The sequence below is a fragment of the Carettochelys insculpta genome, chromosome 1, assembly GCF_033958435.1.
Source record: "Carettochelys insculpta isolate YL-2023 chromosome 1, ASM3395843v1, whole genome shotgun sequence".
Lineage (NCBI taxonomy): Eukaryota > Metazoa > Chordata > Testudines > Carettochelyidae > Carettochelys > Carettochelys insculpta.
In genome coordinates, this window is record NC_134137.1 from 134968678 (window position 1) to 134987569 (window position 18892).

An 18892-nucleotide genomic window follows, 5' to 3' on the forward strand; every position below is an offset into this window, starting at 1 on the left:
ACCCTGTCTGCAGCTGTGCCTGGCATCCCTATTTCGATGTGTGCTACTTTGACGTGTAGACGTTCCCTCGCTGCGCCTATTTCGATGTTGGGCTGAGCAACGTCGAAGTTGAACATCGACGTTGCCGGCCCTGGAGGACGTGTAGACGTTATTCATCGAAATAGCCTATTTCGATGTTGGCTGCACGTGTAGACGTAGCCCTAGAGTAGAGCTTCACATCTTTCTGGGAGAGACAGCTCATTCCAGGGGAGCCATGGTGTCAGAGCAGCCCCTGGGCTTTTGCTGCCCCACACAGAGGTGCTTCAGTAGCTCCTGAGCCTTCTAATGGCTGCCCTCCTCTTCCTCAGGGAGGGCAAGCCTAAGTTCACCTGTGAGGACCTTGCCATGACGTCAGAATGGTCACACCTGCACCTGCCCCCCACAGGTGTACAGGCAGATCTGGAGGCACTGCACCAGTTCCTACTGGTGGGACTGGATGGTCATGGAGAACTGGGATGACCATCAGTGTCTCCACAATTTCTTAATGTGGAAGACGACCTTCCTGGAGCTCTGTGCTTGGCTCACCCCTCAACCACGAGGGACAGGACACCCGGCTTAGGCCTGCCAATCCTGTGGAGAGGTGGGTCACAGTCTCCCTCTGAACACTTGCCATCCTTGACAGATACGGCTCAGTGGGCAACCAATTCGGCATGGGGCAGTCCACTGGTGGGGTCCTCCTCATGGAGGTAATGCACTCTTGGTCTGTAGTCCTTGCATGGGTGTGTGTGTGTGTGTGTGTGTCCCACCCAAAGGGGATCTCAGTAGGGTTGGGGGCATGAAAGGTCAGGTTGGAGTGGGCTGAAGTCCTGTCCCTGGGGGACTGTGCCATCCCATCCTCACACAGCCCTGCTGCTGTGGGGAATTGGCCTTAAAGGGGGTGTCACAGAGAGATCGGGGCAGGAAGGGGACAGGGACCCCCTGGGACCCAGAGATGCCATCCCTCAGTCCCTGATGTACGTGATTGGTCCCCTCCCTCTGCAGGTTGTGCATCCATCAACACCATCCTGCTGCGGAGGGTCATCCATATGGGGGACATGGATGCCGTCATGGTTGGATTTGCCGCACTGGAGTTCCCGAACTGTGTTCGGGTTATTGATCGGACCCACATCCCATTCCATACCTGAGACCATAGCGTGGCCAAGTACATCAACCACAAGGGTTACTTTTTGATGGTGCTGCAAGCTCTGCTCGACCACCGTGGACATTTCGCAGATATTTACGTTGGGTTGTCAGGCCAGGAACACAACGTCCATGTGTTCCACAACTCTGGCCTATGCTGGAGGCTGGGCGGGCACATTCATTCCCTGCCATGAGCTGGCAGTCAGGGTTGTGCAGATGCCATTCTGCATTGTGGGGGACATGGCCTACCACCTCATGCTGCAGCTCATGAAACCATACACTGGCCAGCTGGACTCCAGCTGGGAACTCTTCAATGTCTGCCTCAACCAGACCAGGATGCAGGCCAAGTGTGCCTTTGGTTGCCTCAAGGTATGCTTTAGGTGCCTGCTCACACAGCCGGATGTGGGAGAGCACAACATTCCCCAAATTGTGGTGGTATATCATGCCCTGCACAACACTGTAGAAGGGTGGGGGGAGGTCTTCTTCCAAGGGTATGGGGGTGGACATCGGCTGTGAGGGCCGTGCATATGAGCAGCTGAGCAGATCTGCCATTTGCCAGGCCTCTCCAGATGAGGTGTGGAAGTGACAGGCCCTGAAGGAGAGCTTCTGCCACAGCCCCTAGGAGCCCTCTCCAGGGTCCCCCCAGTGAGGGCCTTCAGCTCACAGCCCTACCCCATCCACCACAATCCCTCCCTTTGCTATCTCACCCTTCCATGACCCCCGCACAATGAAAACTGATATGGATGTGGTGAGCAATTACATGGCTTTTACTAAAAAAAAAAAAATGTGCGAAAAATAACCAGTGCAATTAAAAACTATTCTCAACAAACTGGAGTGCAGTGAGCTATTTACAGTATGTGTGTGTGGGGGCTTGAGATAGGTTGGGGCCATCTGAACTTGGATGGGTGGGGCTTGGGACGGGGTGGGAGGCCTCAAAACATGGACAGGGTGGGGGCACCATGAACCACGGGGGGACAGGACCCCAAGTGGCATCGACGTTGGGACCCCTCCTGCTGTGGGCTCCGGGCCTCCATTGGGGCTGGGTAGGGACCAGGGGGATGTGTGGAGGAGGTGGGGCTGCAGCTGGGTCTGTGTGGGCATGGGGAGCAGGGTGGGGCTGGAGGGCAGGAGTGACAGGCATAGCCCTCAGCCACTGGAGCACGTCCAGGACGCACTGCAGGATGGCTGGCGAGGGCAGGATATTAGGGCGGAGGGGCAAGGGACCAGCAGGGGCAGGGGCAGCAGCCATGGGTGCCTGAGCCATCAAGTCCCACCAGACACCAGTGACAGCATCAGAGCAGGACATGATTTGGTCCCATACTCACAACCTTCTGCAGCCGCCACTCCATGAGGCGTGTCACCATCCAGACAGCGGCACTGTGGTCCTGGTCAAGGTCGTCATATACATACTAATGGCCCCTCTGGCTGCGGGCTCATCCTGGGGATGAGATGGGAGTGGTTCACCCTGGTGGTGATGTTGGGGTGGCCCAGTCCTTGGGTGGTATAGATCCAGCTGTAAGGACGACAAGGAGGAAAGATGGTGAGTCATTCATGCAACACAGACCCTGAGGCTCTGTCTGCCTCCATGAGCAGCAACCAACACACTCTGGGCCAAGGGATGGGGATGTCCGAGGGGCAAAGCCATGTGTGTCCTGCACAGGGTGCCCTGCCAAACAGGGGCTCCGTGGTACCGGCAGGACCGGGCTGACCACTGTGGCTTGCCCCTCTGCTTGATGGTCTAGTTAGCAAGGGGGGTGTCCAGCCATGGAAGGGTTCCTTATAGGTTTTGGGTGAGTCAGGGGCAGCCTGGCCCTCCCTGGGGCTTGCACATACGTCTGTGGGTTGCAGCACGGCTCGTAGGAGCAGGTGGTACCTTGTGCCTGCAGGCATGCCTGTGCTGGGTGCTGCACTCCTTGGTGTGTCTGTGGTTGGGCTGGTGCCCTTGTGGCTAGCTGCTTCCAGCTATGGCAGGTGCTAGGAGACCCCCCTCCCAGGCATGGAGCTTGTCTGGCCTCCTATGTGGCTGGCAGCAGGATGCCGCCCATGCCAGGGGGCTGTCTGCTGAGGCTGGGTGGTGCCCACTACCTTGCACATGGTTCCACGTGTTGGGATGGCAACATGAGGGCCTGCCCAAACTGGCTGGGTGACACTCACAGCATGCCCCATTTGCACCCACCTCCCGCACCTGGTGGGGTGTGATGCATGGGGAACTCACTGGAGGGACGCTTGCCCAGCACCAATGATGCCCTAGAGGTGGCCTTGTTGGCCAGGACTGGGGTTAGGACAATGCACAGGCTGCTGCTAGCTTCTGACTACATGTCTGGCTCCAGCTTCCACGGGGGTTGGGGCTCGGAGGCCTCCTCCTCCTCCTTCTCCTCCTGATGGTGCTCCTGCTGCGTTGGGGTGGGATCCTCGAGTGCTGTGTCCATGCTGTGGTGCAGCAGGGAAGTGTCCCCCATCCAAGATGGTGTGGAGCTCATGGTAATAGGAGCAGGTGGTGGGTCCTAACCTGGAGCATCGGGCCACATCCTGGGCCCTGCCATAGCCCTGGCAAAGCTCCTTAACCTTGGCCTGCACCTGCTCCATGCTTCAGAGGGGGTGATGGTGGTGGCAGCCCCTTTTGGCCAGAGCAGTGGCCATCCAAACGTATATCAGGGCATTGTGGTGCCTTGCTTTGGAGTCTTGGGGGTTCTCCTCCTCCCCCTACAGGTCCAAGGAGGCCTGGACCTTGGCCCCAGACCAGGATGCAGCCCACCACTTGCTGCCCTGGGGTGGCTCCTGTGACCCCTCAGGCTGGTCCCTAGGGGGTGTTCGGATGCCTGCTCCTCAGCCATCTGAAAGGCTCTCATCAATAGTATGCCAGTGAGGGCGTGGGGGACTGCAGTCTATAGTTCTGCTGCTTCCCTGCTCTCAGCTTCCTGGTAGAGGGGTTCCCCAGCTCCCTGCTGCTTTAAGTATGGGTGGAGGCAGGGACCATGGAGCACTGCTTGCTGTGGACAGGTGTCCTCTGGGGCACCTGCATGGGGCCCTGGAGGCCTTTTCTGTCGATAGAAGCTTCCTCTGCCCAGAACATTCAGACTCATGTTTTGTCAACAGGTCTCTGTCGACAAAGATGTTCCTGTATGGCTGTCAACAAAAGCACTGGGAATTTGGATGCTCCATGGGTTTTGTCGCCAAAATGGCTGTTTTGTCAATAAATCCCTCCAGTCTAGCCATAGCCTAAGAAGTCTTTAAGGTGCTACAGGGCTGCTTGTTCTTTGTAAACCGTATCTTCTTCCTCCCTGCAGCAATCGTGCTGCTAGTTTTCCTGCTCCTCCCCCTTCCCACCCTTCCAGTTTCTCCTCTGCTACTGGCCAAAAGGGGTGTTTATCTCTTATGAGAGGCAGGGTAGAAAGAGAGCCTCATACTTTCTACTCATCTCTTCCCTCTACCAGTGACCTCATATTTCCCTGTTTGCACACATTGCTGGAAAAGTGCAGGCCTTCTAAGTATCTGGCCTGAAGATTTCTCTTTTTTCTGGTTTATCATCTAAGGAAAGGGAAAGATGACACATGCTGGAAACTCCCCCTAGGAGAGAGCTGTGATTCAATCCACCCAAAACTGACTTAGCCCATCTTCAAGTGGCCACAAACACCTCTTTTCTCTAGCACCTTCTTAGGTAGTAGCTATTCCTTGTGGCAATGGTGGGACATTTGAGGAAAAAAAAATGTTTAATCCACATACCCACTCAGGTGTTAAACAGCCGATCATCAGTCACAGCCTAAAGGAAAATTGTCCTCGTTTTGTTCATTCCTTGAAATTAATTCCTTCATGGAACAATGATGCAATTTAATGCTGTTTACTGATTGAGTGCTGCCATTCCTTTGTGTAGCTCCAAAGCCAACTAAAACATTGAGAAGTCCTGGGGCATAAGCTTTCATGGGCAAAGACCTGCTTTGTCAGATGCATGTCATGAAGTGGGTCTTTGCCCACAAAAACTTGTGCTCCCAAAAATCCGTTAGTCTCTAAGGTGCCACAGACTTCTCATTGTTTTTGCAGCTACAGACTAACTCAGCTACCCCTCTGATAAAATTAACCATGGCATCTCTTAATATTTAAATAAATACATTAGGGGAAAATTCAGTTATTTGGTCGTTAGTTGTTGTTCAGTTAGCTGAGAAGATGAAAATTGCAGTTTTTCTCCTATGTCTATATCTGAAACAAATAATGCTAAGCTGTAAAAGTTAATTGTCTATGCAGTTTGTCCTCTCTCCTTCTGAACTGATCAATATGCTATATACCATGATTCATGGATGGTAAAACCATGATCCAGGAGCACCTCTAAATCATTCCTGAATTTCACATTGGGTCTGTAGTGAGTGCTTAATTTGCCTTGTCTACACAATATAAATACCTAATGACACCAAGACCCAGGTGGCAGTGTCATCTGGAAATAAGCTCTTCCCTCAGTAGCTTTACAGCCCCACATTGGTCCACTCCAACAGCCCTACCTGGCATAGCCTTGGCTAGACACCCTGGGACTGGAGGAGTGGAATGAACCATATCTCCTCCCCCTCAGGGGTTTCCTCAGCAGCACCTGTCTTCTTCTGAGAGATAAGGGCGGTAGTGTGTGGGAGGGGGCAGTACTTACCCCAGCTTCCAAAGACTATCTGCTTTTCAGATTCACGACATAAGAATATAACATAAGAACGGCCGTATTGGGTCAGACCAAAGGTCCATCTAGCCCAGTATCCTGTCTGCTGACAGTAGCCAATGCCAGGTGCCCCAGAGGAGGTGAACTGAAGACAATGATCAAGTGATTGGTCTCCTGCCATCCATCTCCCACCTTTGACAAAAGGCTAGGCACCATCCTTACCCCTTGCTAATAGCCATCTATGGACCTAACCTCCAAATATTTATCGAGCTCTTTTTTAAACTCTGTTAAAGTCCTGGCTTTCGCAGCACCCTCTGGCAAGGAGTTCCACAGGTTGACACTCTTCCTTTGCCACACATATGGAACACCCATTCCTATATGGAACAAAACCTCTGGGATTTTTTTTTATTGTAATCAAATCCTTGGCTTTGGCTCAGTTTTATCAATACCCCATTCAGATGAATGCTGCAGGTCACACGTCTCACAACCATTGCTAATATGCTTATGCCAGTGGTTTTCTATACTCTTCATTTTGTAGATCACTTCAGTGGAGACTGCTCTGATTGTGGATCTGATTCACCCCCACAACCCAATACCACAATTACTTAGCTCTCCAAATATGTAATTCCTTGGGTCACCATGAAAGGCTTCATGAACCACAGTATGAGAATCATTTCTTTATGTGAACAATAACATATTTCAGCCTAAAGATTGCAAACCACTGCTATGTGCTATGACTAATCCTTCGAGTATGTGCTATTGTTCACAGAGTGCATGGTCACGTGGCACTGTTTCTGCTTCCTGAGTGGATCTCTTCCAAACCCACAGGCATGCTTCATTAAGACCACCAAACATGTGCCCTGTGACTAGGGATTTTAGTTCATACACACGTGAGCATTCACAACAAGGTGTGCTCATGCGAATATTTGTAGAAAAAGAAATCACTAGTCTGAAGTGAATTCACAGCTGTCATGTGAGCAAGCGTTCTTACAAGTTTTCTGGCAGTATACACCTGGCTCTCCTGGGGGACTGAATCAGGAGCTGTCTAGTCATGTAATTCCTAAAGTGGGAAATTCCTAAAGTACACCATTCTTGTGCTAGCCCTCTGCACAGAAGTGAATTGCACCCACAGAGGACAATAACAATAACATTGGTTTGAACTTTTCTATTTCAGAATGCTTTACCTAATCAATCATTACAATATCTCTGTGTAGTAGATATTATCGTATGGTACAGACGGGGAAACTGAGGGTACATCAGCCTGGTTGATCTCGTGGTAAGTGTAGATCTTCTGGGGTTCGATTTCACATGCTTAGTGGGGACACATGAAATTGAATGATCAGGGCTTGACAAGAGACCACTGTACTCCTCATTATCATGAGGAGTAAGGGAGGTCAATGGGAGAGTTTCTCCTGTTGACCTCGCTCAGTGAGGATGGTCAGATAAGTTGTTCCAGATAAGTTGATTCCAGCTATGCAATTGTCATGGCTAGAATTGTGTCTCTAGGATTGACTTTCATGTTTAGCGTAGATCTGCCCTCATGCACACAGGTTGAATGAGTTTTCTAAAGAAGTAAGTGTGCAAGCCCAAGATTAGGACATAGATGTTCCTTGACCTAGCTGTGTGCCCAGGAAACTAACCTACAATTCTCTCTCGTTTCAACGTGGCAAAAAGGCAATTCATGGGGCTTATAGGGCAAGCTGTAGGTTTATTAGGTCATTTATAAGCTTTACAAAATCTGGGGTTAACAGAAATAAATTTTACATAGTAGTTATAATGAAATTTGATGTAGCTGAAAATTTAACTTCAAGGTCATGCCACAATTTACAGAACACATATTCCTGAAACATGCCATTACTAAAAGTGGTAGATGGTGTCACTCTATACATACCATCTTTATATATGGATAATTCATGTGTGCAGATCTTGCTTTCAACACACAGTGGCTTTAGAAATAGTGTCTCAAAGTCATTGCATCAGCATTTCTATGAATGAAATATCATTGCTGTTCTGGGAAATACCAGAAATACCATGCTATGCCTGTGTCTGTTTCATAGACACTTAAAATCTTGAAAACATTTTTCACACCAGGAAACATGATACCCCAAAGGTGGAAATCCTTCCTTTCTCTATCCCATGAATGACGTAGCCTCTGCATTCCTGAATAGAAATATTATATGATACTGGTATTAAAAAGAAAATTCCATTGTGAAAATGTTATTAAATGTGAAGGAATGACCTTAATATAAAAAGAAAGCAAAAGTTCAATAGAAACCTCTCCAGGGGAAAAAAAAAAACTTTCCTAACAGTGTATAGCCATGTCTACACTAGCCGTCTATTTCAAAATAGCCGTGCCAACTTCGAAATAGCGCCCGCCGCGTCTACACATGCCAAGTGCTATTTCGAAGTGAAATCAATGTAAGGTGGCGAGCCGTTGAAGTTGCTATCCTCATCAGGAGATGGGAATAGCGCCCTACTTTGACGTTCAACGTCGAAGTAGGGCACGTGTAGACGATCTGCGTCCCGCAACATCGAAATAGCGGGAGTCCTCCATGGCGGCCATCAGCTGAGGGGTTGAGAGACACTCTCTCCAGCCCCTGAGCTCTATGGTCACCGCGTGCAGCAGCCCCTGAAAGCTCCCCGCCCCCTTATTTCCTGTGCAGGAAGCTGAGAGCTCGTGCAGGCAGCAGCACAGCCACGTGCCCAGCCTGCACGTCCTCACCAGCCCCAACCCAACAACCAGCACCCATGGCAGCCAGCCAGCTCCCCAAGCGCCCACAGGGAACCCCCCCAAGGGGACCCAGGGCTCCCAGCCTGACAGCCAGGGGGGAAAGAGGCAGCGGGGCCCCTCCTGGATGGAGGCCAAGATCCGGGACCTGCTGGGACTCTGGGGCGAGGAGGAGGTGCTCCAGGTAATGGGGAGCAAAAGGCGGAATGCGGACGCGTTTGCTCAGCTGGCCGAGGGCCTGGCTGCCCGGGGTCACCCTGCCCGCACTCCTGACCACATCAGGAGTAAGGTAAAGGAGCTGCGGCAGGGTTACGCCCGGGCCCGGGACACGGCCAGCTGATCTGGGGCCGCCCCTGCCACTTGCCCCTTTTACAGGAAGCTCAGGGCCATCCTGGGCCCCCGGTACACCTCCTCCCTGCCGGCCACCGTTGACACCTCGGGTGACGAGCCCCAGCAGGCCCCGGAGACGGAGTCCACCCCAGAGGCCAGCCCTGCACCCCAGGGGCCCCCCAGGATCCCACCCCTGGGACACCGGAGGAGGAGGAGGAGTCCTCCAGCGATGGGGGGGGGGCTCCAAATCAACCTCCCCTCCCGCAGCTCCAGCAGGGTGTCCACCCGATGGGTGTCCCCCGACCATGGGAGTGGACTGTCAGGTATGTACCCCCCAGTGCACACACCTGCGGTTAAGGGGCAGGGACAAGAGACATGACAAGGGCCCTCCACACACCCAGATGACCATGGTCCCGAGGACAGCAGTGGCATGTCCCTCAGAAGAGTCCATCAGCCCCTGCCCCCCAGCAGGACAGCGCCATGCTGCATCCCTGGGGATGGGGGGAGAGGAACCTAGGGTCCCCCGTGGGGGGGGGTTGGACACCTATCATCATCATCAGCATCTCCAGGGGACAGTGATGGGGAACCAGCAGCAGAGGGGTGGGGCGACAAGGGCCACGGGTCAGGGCCCAGACTAATGGCTGTCTCCACTCTTCTTCCCCCGTCTGTTCCACAGCCGCACCATCGGAGGGCCCAGAGAGCACCGGCATGGCGTCTGTGGTTCTGGACAGCCCACCAGGGCCATCCCAGCAGGCCAGTCCCTCGGCGGAGCACGGACCAGCCCCAGGACGAGCCCGACAGTGTCGGAGGCATCCGCGGGCGTCCACAGTCCCCCAGCTGCTCGCCACCCTCCGGCGTCAGCTGGAGGTGTCCGAGCGGTGCCTGCAGGTGGAGGAGCGGCGGCTCGATCTCCAGAAGCGAGCGCTGGCCTGGCGCCAGGAGGCTTGGGGGGCCTTCATGCGCACCTTCCAGGACATCGCATGGCACTTGGCCCCCCCGCTGCTCTGCCCACCGCTCCGCCCACCGCTCCACCTGCCGCTCCGCCTGCCGTCCCTCTACCATCTGCCGTCCTGGGGCCTGCTGCCGAGGGGGACCATGGGCCTCCGGACACCACCCGGCCCTATTTGCCAGTTCTCCCGGCCCCCCACCCAGCCTCAACGGGGCCTCCAGCCCAGACGTGGGTCGCACCCCCCGCACACCAGGTGCAGGACAATAGGTGGTGCGTGGCGGAGGACGTTGACCCCAAGGCCCCCCTCCTTTGGACATATTCCCCCCCATCCTTGTAAATAGTTTTTGTTCTACCCCTTTTTAGTACCTGCCCCCCATGTACATAGTTCCCCCCTTCTTCTTTTAATGATTAATACACATTGCACAGTTTTGTTAAAAAAAAAAATTCCATTTATTGCACAGAAGTGTGTGTGGGGGGTGTGCTCTCGGGTTCTCTGTGGTGTGGGCGTGGGGGCAGGGAGTGTTGTGGAGGATTGGGAGGGTGCAGTGGGTGGCTCACCCGTGGCTGGCCCTGCCAGCGTTCACCCCGCAGCCTGGTCAAGATGTGCCCGCAGGGCCTCCTGGACCCGGATCCCCTCAGGGTCGACCTGGCGACTGGGGGCAGCGCGTGGCTGGACGTCAGCCCTGCAAGCCTCCACAGCCCAGCCCTGGAAGAAGGCCTCTCCATTGCTTTCCACGAGGTTGTGGAGTGCACTGCACGCGCCCACAACCTGGGGGATGTTGGTGAGCCCTGCATCCAGGCGAGTGAGGAGACACCTCCAGCGCCCTTTGAGGCGGCCGAAAGTGCACTCAACCACCTGGCACACATGGGTCAAGCATGTGTTGAACCGCTTCTGGCTGGCTGTGACATGGCCTGTGTAAGGGTGCGTGAGCCAGGGCTGGAGGGGGTACGCTGTGTCTGCGATGATGCAGAGGGGCATGGTGGTGTCCCCCACAGGGATCTCCTGCTGGGGGATGTAGGTCCCCGCCTCCAGCCGGCGGCACAGGCCCGAATTACTGAACACCCGGGCATCATGGGTGCTGCCAGGCCAGCCAACATAAATGTCCAAGAGGCGGCCCCGGCTGTCCACCAAAGCCTGGAGGACCACAGAATGGTATCCCTTCCTATTCAGGAAGTGTCCTCCGCTGTGCTCCGGGGCACGGATGGGGATATGGGTCCCATCCAGAGCCCCAGAGCAATTTGGGAAGCCCAGGCTGGCAAACCCCGCGACGGCAGCATCCGGGTCCCCAAGCTGCACGAGCCTGTGGAGGAGCAGAGCATTGACTGCGTGGACGACCTGCAGGGGAAGGACATGAGAGAGCACCGGTGAGGGGTGTGCAGGGTGTGTCTGGCCCTCCCCCCAGGGCTCCCCCCCCTCCCCCCAGGGCTCCCCCTGCGTCCTCTTACCTCCATGAGGACAGCCCTGACGGTGGCCTTGCCCACGCCGAACTGCTGCCCTACAGATCGGTAGCTGTCTGGAGTGGCCAGCTTCCAGACAGCGGTGCCGACCCGTTTCTCGACCGTGAGGGCACGTCGCATGGGGGTGCCCTGGTGCCGTAAGGCAGGGGTGAGCCACTGGCAGAGCTCCAGGAATGTCTGCCGGCTCATTCGGAAATTCCGGAGCCAGCGGTCGTTGTCCCACTCGCCGAGAACCAGCCGCTCCCACCAGTCCGTGCTTGTGGGGTAGCTCCACAGCCGGCGGCGTGTGCGGCGGGGGGGGCTGGGAGGGCAGCAAGGTCTAGGGCTGCTTCCTCATCCCCTGGGGGCAGCTCATCTTCCTCAAATAAAAGATGGTCAGCTGCCTCCTGCATGGCACTGAGCAGGGCAGCCACTGCTCCTCCGGGGCGGGTGTGTGGGCCTCTGGCGGCTGCTGCTGCTGCTGCTGCTGCTGGGGGTCCATGCTGCTTACATAGGGTGTGTGGGCTTGTGGCTCTGCAGACCGCGTGCTGCGCAGGCTGAGTGTGTCTGGGAGGGGCCCTTTAAGGGAGCGGCTTGCTGTTGCCCCGGAAGTGCTAGTCCGCCCTGTGACCCTGTTGCAGCTGTTCCTGGCACCCTTATTTCGATGTGGGCTGCTTTGGCGTGTAGACGCTCTGCAGCGCCTACTTCGATGTAGTGCTGCCCAACGTCGACATTGAACGTTGACGGCACCAGCCCTGGAGGACGTGTAGACGCTATTCATCGAAATAGCCCATTTCAATTTTGCTACATCGAAATAAGCTATTTCGATGTAGCATCCCAGTGTAGACGTAGCTTATATGATACAACTGATGTTGTAACAGGCACTCTGACGTAGCTTTTCTTTAAAACCTGTTTCCCCTGACTTTAGTTTTCCAGTATGTCATAAACAAGGGCTCAGCACTGGAAATGCTTAGACCATTTCTGGATGGAAATGGAGATCAGTTTTTGAAGCTTTCCTCAGGTCAGATGGTCAGGCAAAAGTTTACTAACAAACCCCTTAAATCAGCTTTAGGGCTAGATTGTGTCTCTGTGACATGATGAAGGGGAAGAGGTTGTAACTGTGCTGCAATGAAAGAGCCGCAGGAAGCCAATCTGGCTGACTCAGGCAGAGAATCTCCCAAGGATATCAGTTCTGCTCAGGTCTCTCCTATTGGTATGTGCGGAGATGGGGTGTGTTACGGCTTCAACCTCATTCTCACCATCTTTTCTCTATTTCATGTAAGTAGGAGTCCAGAGCATGATGCTAGCCAGAGGAAATACCCTAAGGGCAGAATAAAGACCCAAGACTTTTTAAAATAGATGTTTCAGTTGGGAGGCCTATCAGCCTTTTTGTTGCTTCATACCTCTGAATTTCGGCTGAGATTCCCTTCAGATCACACAGTCCAAGCTACTGTTCCCTGACAGAGCTTTTCATCCCTCTTAGTGAAAATCTGTTTCCACAATCCTGAAGGTAATAAAGCTTGCAATGCTGACATCCATTTGTCTTATTTGCCAACATTAGATAGAGTAATTCTATTTCTTCTATCAGATCTTCTATCAGATAGGTTCGGTAAGCATTTTTCCCACCCTTCTCTTTCTTTTGCCCTCTCTCAGGGGCTCAACCTTGTCAGAGTTCCAGTTCATTCACATTTCAGATTGCTGGTCAAGATAATGTGCTTAAGGGTTATGAAATGTTGATGGATGGCCAAATTAAGCTGCAATGCCACAGGCCTCCTAATCTATTGTATTTAATTAGAAATTCTCAGGAACTCTCAATCCTTTAAATCAGTGGTTCTTAACCTGGGGTACACGTACCCCTAAGGGGTGTGTGATGCCCTTTCTGGGGGTGCAAGACATGCCAGATTTTTTTAGAAGGTAAACTATTGAAAACACAAATTAAGCACTGGCACATAAGTACAACTACTTTGTTTCACCAAACCTACATATGAATTCAGTCAGCCACTAACTGTTAGCGCGTTGGTTACAGTTTACTTCCACAGCAAAACTCAGCAACATCTCCGGGTAGTACTTGCGTATTTTTGTATGCAAACTGTTCTATTACTTGTGGTGAGTAATAACATAAAATCATTTTACATATATTTAATATGCATTCAAAAGTGTATAGGCCCCCCATCTCCATTTTTGATTTTTGATAAGGGGTGTGAGAACATATTTTGAGAACCAAAGGGGTGCAGGCTGCAGTAAAGGGTACGAACCACTGCTTTAAATCCTTTCTTGAGTGGAAGTTATGGAGGGAAAGCATCTTTTCTTCCTGTTTTTTTACAAGAACATTAGCAGCAATATGGACAACATTAGGTCCCCGCAACAACCTGTTATGCTAAAGAGCAACATGAATCCATTTCCCCATTCCATCCCCTTCTATTTCAATGTGGGGTTTGGCACAAGCAAATCTTTACCCTCAGTAAAAAGTCCAAGAAATAAAAATAGATAACTTATTGTGCCCATATTGGGGAGCTAGGGGCCATCCAGAAAGAGAAGCTTTTCGCACCTTAGGAGAGCACATCTGCAGGTAGACAGGAAGAAGCTGCTATGCCCCTATAGAGGAAGCCTATTTATGATGTTGGCAGAGATAACAAGAACAGTATCTCAGCACCTTACGTTTTCTGAGCAAGACATGTTTTCAGGCTGTTGAATTCCTGAGGCTGCAAAGCAACCTCTGGGCTTTGGAACACTCCTTTAAAGTATAAATTTCTGTGGGCCTGAAGGCAGATGGGGACAGATGGCCCTGAGCCTCCCACAGGTCTACGTAGAGTTGGCAAGGGAAAGGGCTAGGGTTAGAACCTCTGCTTCTTCTGGAAGAAGGAGTGCCATCCTATCCTAAGGGAAAAAAATCGGAAAATAGAACTTCTTTTATTTAAGGAAAAAAACAATGTTGTTCGTTTTAGGACTGGGTAAGGATTTCAGGATATGGACCTTTAATAACAGGAATTTTAGGTGCTCAGGACCAGGCAATAGGCTGACAGGTACCGCAGGTGAGATATTTGTCTGTATGTACAGCTTAACTCGGACTAGGATCCAAACCTAACAAAGCCATAAACTTCCCTTATATCTGAATGGGCTCATTCATTTAAATGGGAATGTGTTTGTGTGGGTGGAGGGAGACAGAGAGAGAGAGAATCATTATTCACACCCATGTTGGTGGTTCATACAGTTCATTATGTGTTCTTAACCAGTTCATTAAATCTTTTAGAAGTGACCTCAAAGAAACCCATGCTCAAAAAAAGCTTAACAATGTCTTAGTTTGTAACTCCTGAAACATTTCTGCTTGTCAGGGAGAGAAAAGGAAAGAGACCACAAGTAATTTAACACCTTTTTCTATTTATGGTTTGATGGTTTAACATTTTTGTTCTTAACTGTCTCAATTTAGTGCTTATGACAGGCCCGGAGACTGAAGTCTTGTGTATAGAATGGGTATCGGAAAAGCCCCTGCAGTGTAAGCTTCCCCATATTACCTCCTTGATTTGTGCCATACCTCCAACCTCAAATGACCTTTCCGAGACATCAAACAACGGCTTGGTCTTCAGTTCTTTGCCTCTCTGCTGAAACTGGCTGCACAGCTGCCAGATCTTGCCAATTGCTGCGGTGACTTTTTTGCTGTTGATAAGTCACCAAAAAGAAGTCAACAAGATAACAGGCTTATTTCACAGATGCATATTCCTGATGCTGCAATAACATTTTTAACAGCCACACCTGTGGCAAGCAGCGTTAATGGGAAGGAGGTCTCTGGATGAGTGTTTCCATACCTAAAGCTATGACCGTGCGGGTTGAGTCTCTCTAATCTGGCGCTCTCTTGTCTAGCAGCATCTGTAACCAGGAATGATTTTAGTTAGCTGGATGACTACTTATCATAAGTGCGGCCAAGTTTCCCATGGTCCCATAAAATTTGTTTCCAGACACTATTCATGGATCTCAGTGTTCTGTGCTGTTATTTAGCTGTAATTTAACCCTAAATGTCTTCTAAGAGCCCTGTGAGCAGTGGAAGTGTTGGTAATGCTGCTAGACAATACTGACCTCCTGTGGTCCAACAAATGCTCTCATCTGGCACCAGTCAGGTCCCAAGGGTGCTGGACTAGAGAGGTTCAGCCTGTACCACCTTTTCTGGAGGTGTTCTGTTACTGGTCTGTACTGCAGTAATATCGAGAGGGTCCAACACACATAGTACAATAGTGTCTACTTTGAAGAGCTTACAGACTAATAAATAAGGCAGAGACAGTAGGGTGGGGAGCCAGATGCAAAATAACTTGCCCAAGATCTCACATCAAATCAATGGCAAGAGTTGGCAATAGAACACTGACCTGCTTTGCACAGCTAAGGCTCCATCGACCAGACCACTTTGTCACACTTGTACTTATAAGCTGCATGACAAGGAACAGGAATTCACCCCCAGTAAGTAGATAGCGGAAGGGGTAAAAAACTACTTTTGGGTCTGCAAATACTCCAGGCTTTCTTACTGTCACAGTCAATTGTTTAAAACTAAAGATAGGCTTAGTCTGCAACACTGAGAGCTGGGACTGGAGTTCAGATGCCTCGAGGATCTGAAATGGCTGTTTGGCTCCAGTGTATTTGCTTGGGCTCCTCTGAATAGGCAAATGCTTTCTCTAGTATAATCTTTTTCATGTGGTATCAAAGTCAGCAATAGTTAGGGAAGAAATTACTCTTATTAACTCTTGCCTTTCAGAGAGTCATTAGTGTAAGGCACAGAGAAAAGAATACTGTCTGGAGTTTAAGACAGTCACTGCCGCCTCTTAAAGTTAGTAAAAGGGCTGTTCTTGATGCCTAAATGTAAGGGAAAGGATTTCCTCTTGGTGCCAGAGCGTCTTCAAAAATTTCAGTAGAGCAGAGCATGGTGGTATGAGCCAGCACTTGCTTTAAAGTATGTCTGTAAAATATCTGGTTATATTCCTGCATCTCGGGTCACAGTAGAGTGTGACTATTAACAAGTTCCAGCTGCTTTATGTAGTTTCACCAACCATTTGTGGATCTGTATATTTTTTCCAGAAAAAAGAAAAACCTCACCTTTAAAATGCCTTTCTTTTATTTTTTCTGGAGGTATATTAAACCTTTAAATCTTTTTTTCAAAAGCTCATATTAAATTCTCCCATTGTATCCATGTTGAGGAAGGCTTTAATTACATTAGTGTAAAAAATAGTTTTGATTTTACTCTGAATTACTCTGTGATGGCACTAGCTCCTCTGCTCATATTGTTTGCATTTCTTTTCCCAGCGTGATGTCTCTTTTCATGCCACATTTCATGACATAAAAATGCTACTGATATATATATATATATACACACACACACACAGATATATATATATATATGTGTATATATATATATATATATATATATATAAACAACTTTTCATGCACACCATATTGCAAAAGATACAGGGTAAGATTCTTGAGATGAACTGAACTGTGCTTGCTACAGGATTTGGGTGGAGCAGGGCAGTGGTGCTCAGGCAGCCTTCTTATTTCTCTGTTTATGCAACCACTCCAGCTCCTGTAGAAGTTACAGCTGTCTAGGGCTATAATGTGCTCCAACTTATGTGGTCAATACCACTCCTGTAAGGACCATTTTGTGGGGCATTGCCTGCAGAGTTTAACAAGCTCCAGTCAGACCTCTGCTCAGCTCCAGACTGCTGGGATACATCTAAACTGTATCCCTAACTTGAAATAATTTCCACAATTTGCGCAATGCATGTTGCATAAATTATTTAGCATTACCTTACTTTGAACTTGGTATCGTCCAAATGGCACCGAAATTCAAAATAAGCACCTGTTTCGAGATTCCTCCTACCTCTCTCATGACAAGAGGGAGAGGATCCCAAATACTGCTATTAGCAGCGCTATTTCGAGTGTGGTGGAAAGCTGTGGAGTTGCTATTTCAGGATACAATTGTATCCCAGAATAAAAACTGTAGTTGAGACATAGCCCTGGAGTGCTGGAGGAGATACATAGGCATTACAGCACTGAAGGGTTCCCTTACAGAAATGTATGCCCAAGTTATCGCATTCAGGACAGCTTTCCAGTTACTTTGCTTTGCCTGAACACTTTAGAACAGCCAGAATGGGGACTGAGAAGCTGGCCAGTATTCCCAATCAATATTATTTGAATAAGGAGAACTATCAATGAAGAACGAGGAAATCTAAATGCCCCGTTATTCAAATTAGGGACCTCAAATTAAGTACTTAAGTCTTTACATCAGTGACAACATCTACAGATGGAGACTTAACCTCAGGGCCCTAAGTTTCAAAATTTGGGCCTACATTTTTATGGGAGAGAATGCAGGGACTGACCACTATCATATTTTGGAAATGAATATGACAAGAGCAGGAGGGGGCCAGGGGTGCGGGCTTTGGGGTGAGTTTGGGTGCATGTGGGGGAGCTCAGGCTGGTGCAGGGGTTTGGGGTCCAGGGTGCAGGTTCTGGGAGTGGGGTCAGGGCTGCAGCAGGGGATTGGGATGCAGGAAGGGTGGAGGGGTGCTGGTTCTGGCTGGCTGGTGCTGATGTTGCGTAGCTCCTGGTTGGCAGCGCAGTGGGACTATGGCAGGCTCCTTGCCCGCCCTGGCTCCCCCCTGCCACTCCTGGAAGTGGCCAGCCTGTCCCAGTGTCTCCATGCAGTGCCCCTGCCTGCAGGCACTGCTCCTTCTATTCCCATTAGCTGCAGTTCCCAGCCCATGGAAGCTATAGAGTCGTTGCTCAGAGTGGGGTCATGTGAAGGCCCTTTGTCCCTCCTAACCTGGCGCTGCAGAGAGAGCTGTCCTGGCTGCTTCGGGGATCAGCATGGGGCCAAGGGACACAGGGAGGTGGGCTTAAACCTTCTGTGCTACTGGACTTCTAGTGGCTGATCTTCCAGTTTGGCTTCAGAAGCTTCTTGGAGATTTCGCCCAGTTCCAGGAGACTCCGAGCAAGAAAGTGCCCATATGGGAGAAGAACAAGGGGATTGGATGCTCGGAGAAAATGGTATATAGGGGGTCCTGAGAAAAGCCCATTCTGTGTGTGTTTGGAAGATGGAAGTTTTGCAGTTCCTAGGAAGCCCTGTGTGCATGTGGGAGGGAGGAGTAAGGACAAATGAAGGTCCCTGCCTGCCCTCATTGGGGAAATGAGACTTATGAAAGTCCCTAGCAAGTTTTGATAGGCTTGCCAAGTGGACCAAGGAGTGGACACTCCCCCAGTAATTCTCCTTGTATTGGGGCTGGGGCGGGGCTCTTGGAAAGTGCGGACAAACTCGTGTGTGTGTGGTTGGGGGAGACAAGATGTAAGGGGACCCAGATAGCCATTCCACTGAGGGAGGAAAGAGGGAGACTTAAGGCCTCACTTAGCCTCCATGTGAGGTGAGGTGAAAGAGGTAGCACATGAGGCAATTAGCCCTTATGTGTTGTGTGAGAAATAGAGAGCTGGACATGAGGCTCCAGAAGGCAAAAGAAATGAGAGTTCTTGGCTTGCCCCTTCATGTCAACATGTTTTCATCTTACTGAGGTCAGGGTAAAGGTAGTAGGCAATTGAGATGAACTGGCTGGGTGTAAGATGGGTGGCTGTATGCTGGAGTGGAAAGAGAGCTGGTTGTGGAGACGAGGAGTCTGAGAGTGCATTTGGG